Source organism: Micromys minutus (assembly GCF_963924665.1).
Source record: "Micromys minutus genome assembly, chromosome: 24".
In the NCBI taxonomy this organism is placed as follows: domain Eukaryota; kingdom Metazoa; phylum Chordata; class Mammalia; order Rodentia; family Muridae; genus Micromys; species Micromys minutus.
In genome coordinates this window covers 10,773,168-10,792,155 of record NC_137959.1, presented here as the reverse complement: position 1 = coordinate 10,792,155, position 18,988 = coordinate 10,773,168, and the positions used below count along the sequence as shown (strand labels likewise).

General features: G+C 37.8%; 1 protein-coding gene across 2 annotated transcripts in view; it reads right to left on the bottom strand.

The window, feature by feature from the left end:
• Positions 1-18,988, bottom strand: part of PHKB (phosphorylase kinase regulatory subunit beta) — a 180,146-nt gene that overhangs the window by 154,518 nt on the left and 6,640 nt on the right. The window lies entirely within an intron of this gene.

The following is an 18,988-nucleotide window of genomic DNA, read 5'->3' as shown; positions in this document are numbered from 1 at the left end:
AAATTAAGAGAGATAAAAGTTTAATAAATAGTCAAATTCTATGTTTTACTCTCAACATAACAAAAATAGCTTTTACTGAGTTTTGAAATGTTAGCGTATCTTACGCTTGTATTTACACATTCACAGAATCACATGTTGGAAGTAAAAAAAGTGTAATGATAGATAGTAATATATTGCATATGTAGCCTGACCCTAAATGTACCAAAATAAGATTAAAAACTAAATGCATAATGTCTCCAACTGCATGTACACATAAAGATAACTGAATACGTCTAAATGCCTAGAAAGATATAATAAATGGTTAAATGACTACCCCTAGGAGAAAGTATACTTTTATATCATAAAGCTCATATTAGCTAAATAACATGGGAAAAGATACTTACTTATCATTTTGGTAATTTCCTAAAATGGAAAAAGAAAATCTGAATGCCTAACCAAAAGACATTGTACAGAGGGTTCATATGCACCGCCCAAGTCTCAAAGTTTGGGCAAAGCTATGAGGAATTAAGCCAAGATATTGAACTGAGATTAAATGGTGTACATTTGAACACAGGACTCTTTCAGGATGAAGCAGATTATGTTCTCTTGTCCTTATTATAGTCTCCTGAAACATTTTCCTAGATCTGATCCTTGATCCTTGCCTGCTTTACAGAACAGACTGTGTGAAACTACTCCATGCATATGTTATGCTCTGAGGTATTACTAGAGATCAACTGAACTTCCTCATTTATATGTGTCACCACAGGAAAGCTCAAACTGGGTAAGGAACATTTGAAAAAACTATCAAATATCAATATGACTGTATACGAAGAACTATCTAAGAAGCAACTGTATTGCCTATACTTACTGTAACTGTATTGATTCTTCACCTGATCCAAAGAAGATGTTGGATCAAAGAGGCAGGGGGCCATTGACATTCTGTTTTTAATAAGAGATATTAAGTTCTTCCAGTGTCCTTCAGCTATGAAGCAGGGCACATAAAATAAACCTAAGAACACTGCTCCTGATGTTTTATGTACTGACTTGAAGAATACCATGCATTCAGTTAGTGATTCCATTTTCCTCTTTGTATTTATAGTCTAGTACTAGAGTACCTTGCAAAAAAGATCATTATATAATTTCTGCAACATCCAAGCTGATTCAAACAAGTTTAGCGCTTCTAATATTTTTTGAAATATTTTTTACCTGTTTTTGGTATCTAAGTGTTTTTGCCACGTGTTTGATGTGCATGCATGGTGGCTCAGAGGCCTGGAAATGGGCGTAAGATCCCCTGGAACTGGAATGACAAGTGGTTGTGAGTCCCCATGTAGGTGCTCGGGACTAACCTGGTTATTCTGCGAGAGCAACAACTTCTCTACCTACTGAGCCATCTTGCTTGCCCCATTCCTTTTAAACTGCAATCATTGGGGGGATTACAAGTCTAACATAATAAATGTGCTCCTTGTTAGTACATTCACTGCAGTAATTCTAGTACCAGTATAGTCTGGAATACAATGGTACTCAAGTGTGACTCACATGATGTGACCAGGGAGTAACTCTGCTTGCTCAGTTTGGGTCTGTAATGCTTTCTGTGCTTAATAAAGATTAGTATGAATGAGACCACAAGTAAATGACTAAAAATAATCTGAGCAATCACTACATTGTGGATGTGGCCCCTGTGTTACTGGTTGCATTTTAGTTGTATTTTGGTTGTATTTGTAGGATTTGCTCTGAGTAGCAGCTTTCTAATAAAAATCAAGATTTTCAAAACTCATTACTATACACAACACAGTCCATGGGCAGGTTGGCAGAGTCATTAGGAATGACGGCATTTTCGTGTCATTATTTAAAATAAATTACAGCAATAAATTCATGCACAATAATAATATATTTTTACTCTTCACTAATTCATTCATTTATTCACTTTACATCCCAATTCCAGCCCCTCCTCCAGTAGAAGAACGTGGAAGAGGAACAGAGGAAGGGCACTGGATGAAGCCTTTTTTAAAATTGAATTGCTTTATAGAGGACAGCACTAAACCTAAACACAGATGATTTCTTAAGAAAAATACCAGACCACTATTTTACACATGAAATTTAGATTTTAAATTCATAAGATTTAAATTATGCTCTTACCCAGCATTAGCTGAATTATATACAAGAGAAAAAAAATTCTATAACAGTCTGTCTTTATATTAGGATTTATTATTTTTCTTGTTATCTTATTAGTCTTACCAATATTACACAGTATGTTTAACACAAAAACTATTAGCGCCAATTAAACATTTTCCCAGTTTACTTTATATAACAGGAATAAATAGAAGTCTTGAACATTATATAAAATTATAATAAGCAATGAATTATTAAAAGCAATATTATTTACTGACCATAAATAAAAATAGTTATAATCAAAATGAGACTAGACACACTTCTAAATGAGAGCATAGAGTTTGCGTGTGTGTTGTAAAAATGTTATCTGTAATACATTAAATAGGGGAACAGTTTATTTCCGTTCAAAGTCGCAGTCCACACTCACTTGGGTGTGTTATGCTGGGCACACTGTAACACAGAACATGTGACAGAGGAGATCTTATGGCTGCAAAGAGGAAAATCGCAGCATTCCAATGTCATTTTCAACTCCTTCCTGGTAGGTCCCACACCCCAAAGATTCTACAAACTCCCAATAGCACCAGGGACTAGTGACTGCTTAAGCCTTTAACATATGGGCCGTTGGAGGGCATTAAAGATCCCAACTGTATCACCAGGCAATGAATGAATCCTAGTCAATTCTTCCCCACCCAATGGCAGGAAGTTTAGAATATTAGCTATAGAAAGGAAGAGATGGTATTGATATAAAATTTGTATACCATCCTTACACCAGCAGTTTGCTGAAGATCTTCGAAGAGTAACTGACTTTTATAATGGACAAAATCTAGAGAAAGAATGTCTAAATACCTCAGACAATAAACTGGGCTGTAAAACAGGGAACTGAGCTACAGTCACTACTAAACCATTGTACAACTTCCAGGATCTAGAGTATCTCTGAGCTAGGTCTTCTCATCAGAAACATGGAGAAAATTATGCAATAGCCATAAAAATAAAATGACATATTTTATGAATATTATATGAAAAGCTAAGTTTACTCATTTGCCCATTGTAAATTTTGCTATGAGCTTGGGCAGTGAGGGAGGAATTGAGCAGTAAACAGGAAATCAAAGAACTGCTGATCTAGAAGTATGTTTATCAAGTAAACATAAAAACTTTTTAGCAATATTAGGATGGGTGCTCCACATATTGATTTTTACAATTACAAGTTAAATTATCAGTGATTATTTTAAGAAAGAAAAAAGGATATTTAGGTGAAAGAAATCAGGCATTAAAACACTCCCCTTCTATGGGCTCTTTTCTATGAGGTTGTTCTTTGCCATACTGAAGTTTTTCAATCTCATGTGGTCCCATTTATTAATTGCTGGTCTTAGTGTCTGTACTATTGGTTTTCTGTTCAGAAAGTCCTTTTATGTCCCAGTAAGTTCAAACTTATTTATCTCCACTTTCTCTTCTTTCAAATTCAGAGTACATGGTCTTATGCCAGGATCCTTGGATCCATTTGAAGCTGAGTTTTGCAAATGGTAATGAACAGGATCTATTTACAATCTTCTATATGAAATGATCCAGTTTGACCAGCACCATTTGCTGAGGATGTTGTCTCTTTTCCACTGTGCATTTCTGTCTTATCAAAAGGAAGGTGTCTAAAGGAATGTGAACTGAGGTCTGTATCTGTTCTACTGGACATGTATTTGTTTCTATGCATACATACACAATAATTACATAATTAAAGTTTAAGATGTTAGAAATACCAGTACTCTGATTTTAAAATTATAAAATATACACATATCAAAGTATTAAATTAAGACTATTTTAAAGGAAGAAATTAAAATATAAATTAGTGTATACATCTAAGATTAAATGACTAGAATACTGAACTAGGGGCTTGTCAAGTTCTAATCCATGATACTTACTAAAACTACATTTTGACTTAAATTTTTTCATGTCCATTCTAAGCATACCATAGTTTTGCTATACATATTTTAAACTATAAGTGTTTTGTTTTTACTTCTATATAAGACTGAAAGAATGTAATTTTGTCAGAGGAAATGCAAGATACCAAGAGAAAATATCCCTCAAAACCAACTGAATAAGGCACAGGGCATAGAGCACCAAGTACAAGGCCTGTATAAATCTATAACAGACCCTCTGCATATATGCATATATTGTATATACATTATATGTGTCTATTCTATATAACACATACATTATATAATATCTATTGGCTTAGTATTCTTGTGGGGCTCCTGACTGAAAATGAGCAATGCTCTGACTCTTGGTGCCTGCACTTGGGGCTCTCTTCCTCCTGTTGGGCTATCATGACCAACTTCAATATGCAAGATTTTGCTTTGTCTTACTATATTTTATTTTGTTATATTTGGTTGTAATCTCTCAGAAGCCTGTTCTTTTCTAATGAGAGACAGAAATTAAGTGGATCTGGAGGGGATGGTAGGTGAGGAGACTGGGAGGAGTAGGGGAAGAGGAAACTATAATTAGGATATAGTGTATGAGAAAAGAATATTTTTAATAAAAGGATAAAAAGAGAATGTGGCTCTGATGAATATTAAGCTCATTAAAATATGCATTAAAATCCAATTATAGGAGTTTCATGAGGCCAAAAACTGAAATAAAAACAGAAGTCTAGACAATGGATATTTTAAGTATAGTATAAGTCTATTGTAAGGTGCCATGAATGGAGCTGGGCTATTTCTGTACTTCAAATTTGAACAGAAATCAGCCTTTAACTTGTCAGTTGTCCATGCTCCTGTAACTCTAGACCCAGACCTTGTAAGTAACTCTAATAAACTCACTAGTTCATCAGGTTGTAGGCTGGTAGAACAGTTTCTTGGCTCCACCCTTGCTTCTGCCTGGGGTAATAACATGCTATACTATTGTTGTCTCCATCGTCGCTGTTGTTATTACTATTATTTATCATGTTGCTCCAGAAAAGGTCAAACAACAGGAAGCCAATGTGAAGCAGAGCTGGAGACTGGGGACACATTTTGAGTCCAGATCTTCAGCACAAGGGTTAAGAGGAGTTAGGACACTCATGCAGGAAAAAAAGACATTCCCAAGCATGAATGCTGTGTGGTTTCGGTGGTTCTAAAGCTACACTACCACACAAACCCTCACTGTAACATACTGTTCAGAGATGTTAATTTACAGCATTTATTTGAAGCATCAAAATCAACACTCCAAATTATAAGACACTAAAAAGATGAGGCCATCAGGAAAGACTCCTCAACAAATATGGACCGCAGCAGACTTTTGCTTCTCAAGGTGCAGGCCATGGTGCTGTCGTCTATGAAGAACAGCTCCCCCCGTTTGCTATCAGACCAGTTCCGAGAAACTGGAACTCCCCATGGAAACAGCTTGGAAAGGGAAAAGGCTGAAGCCCTGTGCCAGACAGAGGGGATCTGTCCCAGAAAGACAGTCACATGATGTTGGTGACGGATCTCAGGACCTTGTAGAAAGACTGGAGCTAGCGGAGATGGGCTTAAGGAGAACTGCGTGGGTTTGCACTCCACCGGCCGTCTGCTTAAACTTACACCCCAGTCATGACTCAGAAAACGGTCCAGGTGGCAACTTTGAGGACAGGTGGCCAAGCCTGGCTTTTTAGTACACCCAGAACACAAGCTCTGCTCTAAGGACTCTGGTAACATTAGCAAAGGCTTTGCCTACGGCTTGCTAGCGCTGCAGAATCTTGGGTCCTACCCAAGACCTGCTGAATCAGAATCTATATTTTAAGAATACTCAGTCTTCTACAGGGATAGTATTTCTATCTTACAAAAAAAAATCAGAGAATAAAGAAAGAATATAATCATTCAAGGGAACAAACAGCAAAATTTAACAGCGACTTGTTTTTCTCAGGAAAATCGAGCTGTGAACCAAAGACTGACACACCTCGATGAAAATGCACTAAAGCTTAAAAGAGCACTGCATACTCATGCTAAGAGACGGGTTCCATGGCCTTACCAAACCAACTCTGCAGAACAGCAACCTTTTCTGATGGTAAGCCTTAAAGTAACCCAACCAAGGCTCTAAAGTCCAGTCAGTATTCTTCCCTGATTCTCTGACAGTCGAGAGCAGAGTGTCATGTTTAAAGACAGAAAAGGTCTGAGCTCTTTATTTTATGGAATAAATCCACATGTTACTCAAGAATGTAGAGACAGTGAAGGGAAACACCGACACCAGAAACGAGATCTCCAGGTTCCCTATTTATGAGTTTGATGTCGTTTTTGTAAATTTATGTTTATTATTTTAGACTCTTTATCCTGGACAAAAACATTACTATCAATATACTCAGAGCATCATGCTTATCAAAATTAAACTCTCTAGACAGAATACAAACACAATTCAAATTTTAGTTAAAAACTGAAAAGGCAAAGAATAATATAATAATAGCATTATTGTCTGTGGCTTCAGTGACAAAGACGTGGCTACTGTGGCCATGGATAGCCGAAGAAGGTCACTCCCTCTTCAGTGATCCTTACTAAGGCAAAACTGATTTGTTCACTACGGAAAAGAATGTAAGGACAAGCCAATAGGAAGCAGAGTGGGAACTTACTAATGATCTTCAGCAAGAGGAAAAGGTGAGGACACAGACACGTGTGAACATGGACTTACAAAAGGCAGGTTGTTCATACATGTTTTTGCAATGAGCACATATAGAATACCGGTGGCTCCCAAATAATACCTCCAAAAGTTAAGAATCCCTACCTCAAGGGGTTGGGTATTTAGCTCAGTGGTAGAGCATTTGACTAGCAAGCGCAAGGCCCTAGGTTTGGTCCTCAGATCTGACCAAATAAATAAATAAATAAATAAAAGTAATTAAAAAAATAAAATATAAAAAAATCCCTACCTCCTGCTGTTTTTTTAACATTGTTCAAAGAGTGTATTTTAAAAGGAAACTTTACAGATTAAAAGGTTACGACAGTGTTGCCAGGACGGATGGCGAGAGAGTAGGGTCAAGATCCATCAGCCTGGGCAGAGGGAGGCGCATATGGCATAGGAACCTGAGAAGAGTCTTACAGCTAAAAGGTCACAGTCATTCTGGCTCTGAGTGCACACGGATGGCTTTCAAAATCTGAGATCACGGCTAACCTTAAAGGTCACAAGTCACTGTGGCCCTGAGCAAACACGGAGAGCTCTAGGAAGACAGCTCCTTCCTCTCTGCGGTGTGTGAACCTTCTTGGTTCTGTGACTCCATCAACAGGACACTCAAGCTAGACTGTGGGACTCCTTTTCGTCCCAGGACCCTTAATTTTCTCTTTTTTATCCAGCCCCATTACTGTTAGTATTGTACTAAGAGTGGAGAACACTACTTGAGCATTCCCACAATTCAAATATTGAACTAAGAGCTTTGTAATTTTGATTTCATTTAATCCTTATAACCCTAATGAGTAGATGCCACTATTGCCACTTTGAAGACTGACAGTGAAGGCTTGGGAGGTTTTCAAAGTCATACTGCTAGCAGGTGGTGCAGCAGCTACAACTTACACACGGGACATGGCTTATTATTAATAAAGACATTATCCGTCTTCTCAAAGTGTCCCATTTGCAAATATAAAAATAATAGAATAACAATGTAAGAAACTCTTTTTCTGTTAAAGATGGCTAGCCTTCCAATCTTTCATAAGTTTCATAAACTGTTCCACCTTACAAAACCCTCATGCGAATGCTTGCTGGACAGCCCTGGGCACTGACACGCCGCTCTCAGACCCTTCCCCTTCATGCCAGTACACATGAGCAGAGACAGTAACAGCTGCATCAGAATGAAATCTGAGGACACTTTCCACCCCGGTAGCCCCTCGGGTTTGAATAAAAGAGCTTCTTATACAAACAAACAGGCTTGCTAGGTAACATTTGTTCTGTGTCTATGTTTCTTTTAACACCAGAAATCTTCTTTTCTAACAACAGCAATATACAGCCTGCTTCCAGGGCCACACTGTTCTTGCAACAATCATCTGTGAAACAGCAAAGCATTTTTTCAACCAACTCTGGTCTTAACTATTTCTGCTACCATTTTACTCGATGGGTCTCACCTTTACTGAGATTTTTAGTTCACGTTATTTCTTAATAAACATTAAGAAACAATACAGAAAAATCAGAGCTGCCTTTCAGAAGTTAAATACAAAGGGTTCTGAAGTCAGATTTGAAGAAGTCTAATGTGGACACAGTTCTTCACTTAGCGTTTATTTAGCACTGTGCCAAAGGCTTTTCCAGAGCAGATTTCATGCAGTAGGATGAGGTGAGATAAAGCTGCCTAGACCACAAGATTTAGGGTGCTAATTTTCCCCACTTCACTGAAGAGTACCATTTCATTTCCTTCAGTACATTAAAATGCCATGTCCAAGTTCCTTGTTATTTTACGGGAAGTCTGCCCTATGCCAGACAAGGCCTATCAAAGAGTTCCTACCTCTTTATGAAACAAAAATGCTATTAATGACTTAAGTGTTAATAACAAAGTTAATAACTAATCTAAGGTTTTTTTCTACTATCCCTTTTAGGGAAACAAAGCAAAATACACATGATTGTTTAACATGTTAAGCAAGGGGAAAAAGTCATGACAGCCATACAATTTGGCCTAAGAGATATTATCAATACTTTTTATTTTTCTATCTATTGACGGAAGAGGTTTGTGTGTATGTGATATATGTGTTCATGTGGGTTTGTAGGTACATGTTATTGAGTGCACATGAGTATGTGCCAGCACATGTGTGGGAGGCTAGAGATGATATTGATGTCTCCGTCAATCGCTCTCAGTCTTAGTTTTTCAAACAGTGTTTCTCAATGAACATGGACTTCACGGATCCAGCTAGAATGGCTGGCAGTGAGCTCCAGAGTTCTGGAGACACAGCACTGACTTCAGCTTCTATGTGGGTATCTTGACCCATACTTAGGTCTGTACCTTTGGAAATCACACACTTTACCCACTGACACACCTCATAACCTCTACATATTTTTTTAAAACCTGACCTTTGAACTTTTTTGAACATCACTAGTAGGGAAAATATACTTTTACTTAGGATACATTTTCATAATCAAACCTAAAAAAAAAAAACAAAACAAAAATAAATTTAACAAATAAAAAGTTAAATGATTATTTATACATTATTGATTTGAAATGTGTAACAGATCTATGCCCTAATCCTGAAGGATTTCATAACCTAATTTAAAAAAAAAATATGTGAGTGATTGCCTAGAAACAATGCAATGGCAACAGAGCAGGATCACGTACAAACTGCCGTGGAAGCAAAATGCCAGGGTGTGGAGAACATGTTACAAAACATACAGGAGACAAACCATGGGAGCAGAAGAAAAGATTGTGATGTGAATGGAACTTACAGAGGAAGGCAATTTAATATATGGGGACCTCATGATGAAGGTCCAGACGCCAGAACAGAAAATGCTGGGAAAACATCTAGAAGTCTAAGTCCTGACGACACTGAGCGGCACTTTACAAGTTCACATTGTGTCCTTTAACTAAAAAGAGCCAGTGTGTTGAATGAGCCACAGTTTGTAAAGAGAAACCTGTTGGTAGTAAAAGATAACAAGAAAAACTAAGTCGTGGCAATAAGGGTCCATTTCTGGACGAAATAATCTTGAATTAAGACAGTGACATTGTAGGTGCAAAGAAAAGGAAAAACTTAAAAAATATTTGATGGGTAAAGGTCTTAAAGAAAGAAAGAGAGAGAGAGAGGGAGGGAGGGAGGGAGGGAGGGAGGGAGGGAAAGGAAAGAAGGGGGTTGTAAATTAGATATGGATGATAGGGACAATATTCATTAATATATCACACTAAACAAGAAGAGGACTGTCGAGGTTTGGCCTTTGCTATGTGCTGTAAGGCTAAAAACTGGCCCCCAAGGTCTGGCTGCCCCAGGTATGAGAGAATCAGTACTTACACAAGTGACACTGTGTAGCCTTGCCCCCGAGTTATCCCTGACTGCTAACTAAAGATGCCTACAGCCTAAGAGAAGATAGGCAGGGTTTGAGTTCCTGGGATGGGGGTCTGAGGAGATCACAAAGAAGGAGAGAGAGGTAGACAGGAAAGGTACCATGGGGTAGGTGAGTTATGAATACATGGCCATAGGGGCTGATCATTTGGAGTTAACAGCAGCCCAAATGGAACATAGCAAGTCGTAATTCGGGGTTATTTACAGGGATGCAGATTCTAATTCTATTAGCTTAGAGGGTAGATATCTGCCCAGCTCCTGTGCTGATTAAGGCTTGTTATAAATATAACAGTTGTGCCTTTTATCTAGGAACTGTATGATAAAAGGAGGAATAGAAATCCCCAATTGAGATTAAATAATTAAATACTAAAACACAGGATGGTTTGCTGAAAAATTCTAAACCTTAAATCGCTTTTTATTCTTTCAAATTATAGTGATTAACCTCACACTCTGCTAGGATTTTTTATAACTCTGTAGTCATTCAACACACAACTGTAATTGAAGCTAAATGACTATTGAAAATTAGAATCAAGAAGGCAATTAATAGGGGTTTGCTGTATATTTTCATGAAAAATATGTAACCAAAGAGTAATACCTGAAGAGTTACAGGAAATTAACAACAAAAAAGACTTAAAATTCCCACAAAAATGTCCAGAAAGCAAAGATACTTATCATCCCAAATATTTAAACTAGAAAAGTAAGTTCAAACTTTGAATATCCCTATATTAATGACGCTTAACATGAAACATCTTTGTTATCAATGAACCTCTTAAAAGCAATTTAACACAAATAAAAAGTAAAAGCCTTAACTTGTAAAGATTAATGCACTTAAACAAGAACGTTTAAGAGGGGCAGATTTGAATTTAAAAACTCCTAGAAAAGCAGAAACAACTGATCTCTTTCAGTCCTTACCACAACACCAATAAAATTATGTTTAAGTATGATTTTAAAAGTTCACCGTGCAGGTTTTAAAGAAATGTGAGCCCAGGGCATGCCTGTGTTTCCTATGGTCACTGATTCGCAGCAGATTTTCTCTAGATCCTGAGCTTCCTTACACTGCTTTTCCAGATGAAGTATAACAGAACCTATAGCCCTGAACTGTTAAGTCCACCAGGGTTACTTCGTGCTCTTAGAGTCATCTAGCAGCAGTTTGCTCCCCTGTTCATGCATTATTTTTTGTATAAGAAGGAAGGAAACAGGGCTGGAGGTGGCTCACCATAAGAGGCTAGGCTCACAATCAACAAGGCACATAGAAAAAAGACAAGAAAATTATCTACAGTAAGATGACTTGTTTTATTCCTGTCAGGCAAAGGCTAATACTTGAAATATGGCAAGATATCTATCCTTAAAATATATCAATGAACATACCAAAACATCTGAAGTTAACACTTGCATTAAATTTAGAAGTGTAATCCTAGTCTTAATTTAAAAACATTATTGTGCATGTATGCATTTGTGTGCACACATAAGTGTGGCAAATGTGTGGAGATCAGAAGGCAACTCCATGGAGTCAGGTCTCTCCTTCCACTCTAGCACAGTTCTAGGATGGAGTTTAGTCTTTAGCTTCTGCAGCAAGACCCACTGAGCTATTTTGGAGACTCCCTAACTTTTAAAGTGTCAAAACTGCCATTTAGTTATTCAGATAAAAAGGGGTGAACAAAGCAGTCACACAACAAAGATTAGACTAAAATCATTCTAAATCAGCTATTAAAACTTCTGATGTGAATTACAAGACAAACAAACCAACAGTAAATTGGCCTAAAAGCTGAAACCCTAATTGGAAAACATCCTGTAGAAGGAAATTAAAAGCATCAAGCTGGGTTCATGACTTGATGGACTTATGAGCTGTAACTACAGTCATCAGTGTTCTTACAGCTCTGACTAACTGAGGGTAAGTGTAGGAAGTAGAAGGCATGGAGCAGATACAAGCAGGAAACAGCAGAACATCCTCTAAGTAGGAATTTACGATATCCAGACATGACTGGGGTAACCCAATGTCTAATTTAGTTACTGCTCTGTTGTAAAGGGACATCAAAACCAAGCCAATTTTTTTAATTAAACAACTTTATTTTTAAAAACGAGATAAATGTACAGATTTTAAAAGCATTTTTTGCTTAAAACTATATGAATATATTTTTTGTCAGTACTTGATTTTTTTAAGGTTTGATAGTATGCTTTGAAATCTTACTAGCTACAATGAGCATAAAGTACATGTAAAACATAAGGTAACATGGAAATAGTCAAAGTTTTCTTGATGTGTAAAGATTAAACATAATGGTTTTTAAATTCCAAGGATTGCCACAAGGCCGCAATCTTAGCTCTTGAATTATTAATGATTTAAGGTCTAGGTGTACCCAACTCTGAGAGGGTGCTATACACTTCTATTTTAGAAGGACTGAGACTTCCACATTTTGGCCTTCCTTGTTTTTGAGCTTCATATTGTCTGTGAGTTGTTTCATGGGTATTCAGAGCTTTCTGAGGCTAGTATCCAATTATCAGTGAGTGCATATTATGTCTGTTCTTTTGTGACTGGGTTAATATTCTCTAATTCTATCCATTTGCCTAGGAATTTCTTAAAGTCATTGTTTCTAATAGCTGAGTAGTACTCCATTGTGTAAACGTACCACAATTTCTGTATCCATTCATCTACTGAAGAACATCTGGATTCTTTCCAGCTTCTGACTATTATAAATAAGGCTGCTATGAACATGGTAGAGCATGTGTCCTTATTATATATTGGCGCATCATTAGGGTATATGCCCAGAAGTAGAATAAATGGTCTTCAGGTAGTACTATGTCCAGTTTTCTGAGGAACCTCCAGAGTGATTTCCAGAGTGATTGTACTAGCTTACAACCTCACCAACAGTGGAGGAATGTTCCTCTTTTTCAGCATCCTTGACAGCATCTGTTGTCATCTGAGTTTTTGATCTTAGCCATTCTGATTGGTGTGAGATGGAATCTTAGGATTGTTTTAATTTGCATTTCCCTAACGACTAGGGATATTGAGCATTTCCTTAGGTGCTTCTTAGCCATTCGATATTCCTCAGTTGAGAATTCTTTGCTTTGCTCTGTACCCTATTTTTTAATAGGATTGTTTGATTCTCTGGAGTCTAACTTCTTGAGATCTTTGTATATATTAGATATTAGGCCTCTATCAGATGTGGAGTTGGTAAAGATCGTTTCCCAATCTGTTGGCTGCTGTTTTGTTTTCTTGACACTGTCCTTATCCTTAACGAAACTTTGCAATCTCATGAAGTCCCAATACTCTCCAAACTATTCCACAAAACAGAGACAGAGGGAATACTACCCAACTCATTCTTTGAAGCCAAAATTGCTCTCATTCCTAAACCACACAAATACCCTACAAGGAAAGAGAACTTCAGAACAACCTTCCTCATGAACATTGATGCAAAAATACTCAATAAAATTCTTGCAAACCAAATCCAAGAACACATCAAAACAATCATTCACCATGATCAAGTAGGCTTCATCCCTGGGATACAGGGATGATTCAATATATGGAAATCCATTAACGTAATCCACCATATTAACAAACTCAAAGAAAAAAAAAAAAAACCACATCATCATCTCAATAGATGCTGAGAAAGCATTTGACAAAATCCAATACCCCTTCATGTCTTGGAAGGAGCAGGAATCCAAGGCCCATACTTAAACATAATATACAGCAAACCAGTAGGCAACATCAAACTAAACAGTGAGAAACTTGAAGCAATCCCACTAAAATCAGGGCCTAGACAAGGATGTGTACTCTCTATAGTACTGGAAGTCCTGGCCAGAGCAATTAGACAACAAAACAAAGTAAAGGGGAAATCGGAAAAAAAGAAGTAAAAATATCACAATTGCAGATGACATGATAGTATACTTAAGTGATCCCAAAAATTCCAGAGAACTTTTACAGCTGATAAACATTTTCAGCAAAGTGACTGGATATAAAATTAACTCAAACAAATCAGTAGCCTTCCTCTACTCAAAGGATAAACATGCTAAGAAGGAAATTAGGGAAAAGATACCCTTCACAATAGTCACAAACAATATGAAATGCCTTGGTGTGACCCTAACTAAGCAAGTGAAAGATCTGTATATCAAGAACTTCAAATCTTTCAAAAAGGAAATTGAAGAAGATCTCAGAAGATGGAAGGATCAACACTGTAAAAATGGCCATCTTACCAAAAGCAATCTACAGATTCAATGCAATCCCCATCAAAATTCCAACTCAATTAATTCATAGAGTTGGAAAGAGTAATTTGCAAATCCATCTGGAATAACAAAAAACCTAGAACAGTGAAATCTATTTTCAATAACAAAAAAAATTCTGCAGGAATCACCATCCCTGACCTCAAGCTATATTACAAAGCAATTGTGTTAAAAACCACATGGCATTGGTACAAGATAGGCAGGTAGATCAATGGAACAGAATAAAAGACCCAGAAATGAACTCTCACACATATGGTCACTTGATCTTGGACAAAGGAGCTGAAAACATTCAATGGAAAAAGGACAGCCTCTTCAACAAATGGTGTTGGCTTAACTGGCAGTCAGAATGCAGAAGAATGTAAATGGATCCTTTCTTATCTCCTTGTACAAAGCTCAAGTCCATGTAGATCAAAGATCTCCACATAAAACCAGGTACACTGAAACTATTAGAAGGAAAAGTGGGGGAAAAGCTTAGAACACACAGGCACAGGGGAAGTTTTCCTGAACAGAACACCAATGGCTTGTGCTCTAAGACCAAGCCAATGTTTATAGAAGAAAACATGTAATTGGGGCTGACATTACAGCAAGGAGCAATGCTGTACACAGGCACAAATAGCGCTACAGAAGTATCTAAGAGTTCTACATCCTGATCAGCAGGTAACAGGGAAGAGAGCCTAAGTCTGACATGGGCTTTTAAAACTTCAAAGCCCACTGAAGTGACATACTTCCTTCAAGGCCATACATCCTAATACTTCTAATCTTTGCAAACAGAGCCACCCTAGTAACTATGCATTCAGATATATAAACCTATGGGGGCCATTCTTACTCAAAATTCCACAGAGACAAAGGGGGCTTAACATAAAATGCAGGGCTTAACAAGCATACAGCAGAAATCAACCATGGAAGCTGAGACTAAGCCAGAGTTTCCCATGGAGCTTTTTCCCCCATGGATAAGCTTCCACATCTTTTTCCACTACAGGCACTTTTATACTGAGAGACAAAACAATTATAACTTCTTTGAAATTGTTTACATTCTTGTTATTTTCAATGACAGGGTTTTTAATCTTGGGCTGTTATTAAGTTCTTCTCTTTCTCTATTAAGGAGCCAGGGGCTAGTCTGTTCCCTGGCAGAGGATCTTGGAAGACACTTTTAGACAAACATGCTTGTATCTGACGTGGGGAAGGAGGAAGGGCAACAGCATTTGCTGAGCCAGGTTCTTAACTAACATAAAGAAACCATGGCAATTTACCAATACAGTGTACCGTCAGTTATTTAGAACCAATCTGACGTTATGACTGCCAGAAAAGTTGTATCAAAATCCATATAAAGTTCTTCAAGGATTCAACTGCTAGAAGAAAACATAAAGAAATATAGTAAGAACAGTAACCACTTGGGAGGAATATGCTTTCAATATATACCAAGAAGCTAAAATATTTATGATAAAATATTTATAATAAAGGTCAGCTGCCTAGTATAGTCTCTACTCTAGCTTGAATGATAAATCTTGATATATAATCTGAACAGCAGTGTGTTTATCTCTACAACTAAGCTCTGTGTATTTGTAAAATTAATTCCTGAGCTAAAACTTGACAAGAAGTATTATATGAAGAGGGGGGAAATTAAACATACTGTATGGAGTTACTAATGAGGAGGGAAATTTTTACTAAATTAAAGAACAATGATGCACAGTTTTGAAAGATTAAAAATGGGATTATAATATATTGAAACAAGGAGAGTTTTAATTATACCCTTAGAAAGATTCTGTGGTTTTAGAAGTGATAGGATTTAGTTGCCACAGCGAAAGAAGCAGTAAAAAGACACCCACATTGCTGCAGTCCCCACTTGCCTGCCTTGAGTGCTGATCAAGAGATGTGTAGAAATAGGTATTCAGTCTCCAAAGCCTTCCAAACTACCCACAAACTCTACTGTGGCCTTGAGAAGCATCTAGACCACTCATAGGGAGCACATTAGCCTGTTAAGTCTCCAAGAGGTAACTAGGTGCCTCCTCTGCCCTCATCCCCATACCCAAAGGACCAGATCAACTGGATAGTCTTTTCTGAGAAGCTTGGCTGTAAGGATACACAATCGCACACAGCCCTTGCATAATGACAGGACTGGGGTCCAGGAGTAGTGTATTCTCCGCCTATTCCTCAAACTATGACAGGAACACTTTGCCATTGCTTCTGGCCTGCCTTGTATTGCTACTGTGGCCTGGCTCCTATACAGTTCTCAGAAGCTGACAGGAATCCTGCCCCCATTACCACAACAGACGCCTTGGTTACCTGGTCCTTCTCAGTATCTGACATGACATGTATGAAACTGATGAGATATTGGAATAAAAGACTCCAAGGAATCCCCTTCACCCAAAAGAACCACATCTTAGCTAGCAGGGTAACCCCAAAAACCTATGCAGTATAGACCAATAAAGCAATCATCTAGGGGCATTGCCAACTTTGACTGTAGCTGAACAATCCACATACATACCAACTAGGATCTAAACCTAGTGGAACTGAGACTAATATGTTGCCTAAGGGATTTCAAAGAGAAATGTCTCTTTTACTTCATAAGTCACTCATAGAATTGTAAAAGGGCACTGCAAAAGCCTATGAATGTGAAGCCAGACCTGCTGTGGAAACCCTTGAAGGTTGTGGGTGCCAATAAGTCAGGAAAATGTGGGTATATAAGGAGGAAAGAAACCTCCTCCTGGGGTCTGGTTGAACACTCTCACCATCAGCAAAACAGGAATTGACCCATCATGATTAACAACTGTGTGAGCTTTTACCTTTCTACCCAATAAATCTATGCTTTTCTTGTAATCTCACTGCAAAGTCCATTTACACAGGAAGGACATTTGATTATAACTCTCCCTGTGTGGCTAGTTTTTGTCATTGTGATACAAGACAGAGCCACCTGTGGAGCAGGAGCTTCAGCTGAGATTATGCTTCCTGACTCATACTGGTCAGTTTGTCATGGGTTTTCCTGCTAATGATTGGGCAGTGACACTCTTGGGCAGGTGGTCCTGGGTGCTATAAGAAAGCAGGTGAAGCAAGCCACGGGAAGCAAACCAGTAAGTACCATTCTTCTACGACTTCTGCTTCAGTTCCGGTGTCCGGATTTCTGCCCCGCTTGAGTTCTTGACTTCTCTCCGTGACATGTAAGATGCTCCCCACATTGCATTCACCCCTCATGACAGCAGTAAGAGGAAAACTAAGATGCCATCTAAGACATTTAAAGTTGCCTTACAGTCTCACTCATCAGGAGAGAAAAGAAAGAAAATGTTTCTCGAAACTTTTGGACACATAACTTGAAACCTGCCAAGATTGAATATGAGGCCAAATGCTAAGGTAACTAATTTCAACTCTCCCTTGAGCCCCTACATTTGGATATAACTTACTTTCTGTGACTTTCTCATGATGAACCCATACCCACACTTTGGTGTGTCTCCACATTCAGATATGTCTTATTTTCTGCCTCTCACCTCCCCCACCCCAAAGCCCACGTCCATTCCCTTGGGTGTGTCTTCTTGCCTTCCTTGATCCTCCCCCTTCTCCTTGCCTTCAGGCTTAAACTCTTTATTAAATTGCCTTTAATAAAATCTTCAACTATTGCTTTAAACTACCAAGGCCTGAAGTTCCTTCCTTTATCAATGCCATGAATTTAGTCCAACTTGATTGAAGTCCCTAAAAGATTAGGGAAACTCCTAAGTTTCTGAGGTTGACAGCAGAGAACTGTGTTTATGTCCCCAAACCAGAACTGTAAGACATCCCCAGAGAGAAGCTTCAGGAATGGAGAGGAGCCTGCCCAGGAGAGGGGTTATGAGTGGTACAGACAACAGAACAGGAAGGGCGAGATGATCCCAACACAAAGCACAGGTATTAGACACGAGGCTGCAGAATTTGGTGTTTCCCTTATTAGGGCATGTTTCACTCAGGTTATTATACACATACAATAAAGAATCCTATTGCAAAGACGATGTTCATGGAAACATAGTAATGTAGAGCACACAATTTCCAACACAAATGTAGGTCCTAAATGAGCAAATTATAGATGAAAATTAATGAGATATCATTTTAACAAATAAAATGTCATGCACTTTTTATAACCTAGTAAATTTTGCTGAAATAAATCTAACAAAATGCAAATATTCAAAGTAATAGTGAAGAAATTGGTTTTTAAAATGGGTAATACTGAAGTTTGATATTTTTATTTTACTTCTTGATGCAGTTGATTTAATAAAATTTTTTGGTCTGCTGCCTTCAAATACTTTGAGTAATGTTACAGCATAACTCTACTTCCTTTAGCATTCTATGTCCCCTGAAATAATGAGTAGATTTAGTCACTAAAAAGTTTCATTCCTTAACAGGAAAGTCAAAATAAACAACAAAAACTACTGCTTAAAAATTAAGACCAAAAAAAAAAAAAAAAAAAAACAACAATAACAAAGGAAAACCTCAACAACTGACGGACAAAAGAGCAGGGTCAGTGAGATGGTTCAGAGGACAGAGGCACTTGCTGTGCAGCCTGTCAGTCTGCACTCAGCCCCAGAAACCCACATGAAGGAGAAAGAAGAAAGCAGATTTCACATGCACATATGTGGGGGGAGGGGCACATAATTAAAAATAATAAAAATACATTTATTAAAAAGTTGGACACAGACAGGCAATCCTTCCACTCCTGCCAAAAGCTATCCATCTCTGAGGTGGGAGCCAGCTCCAGCCAAACCACCATACAT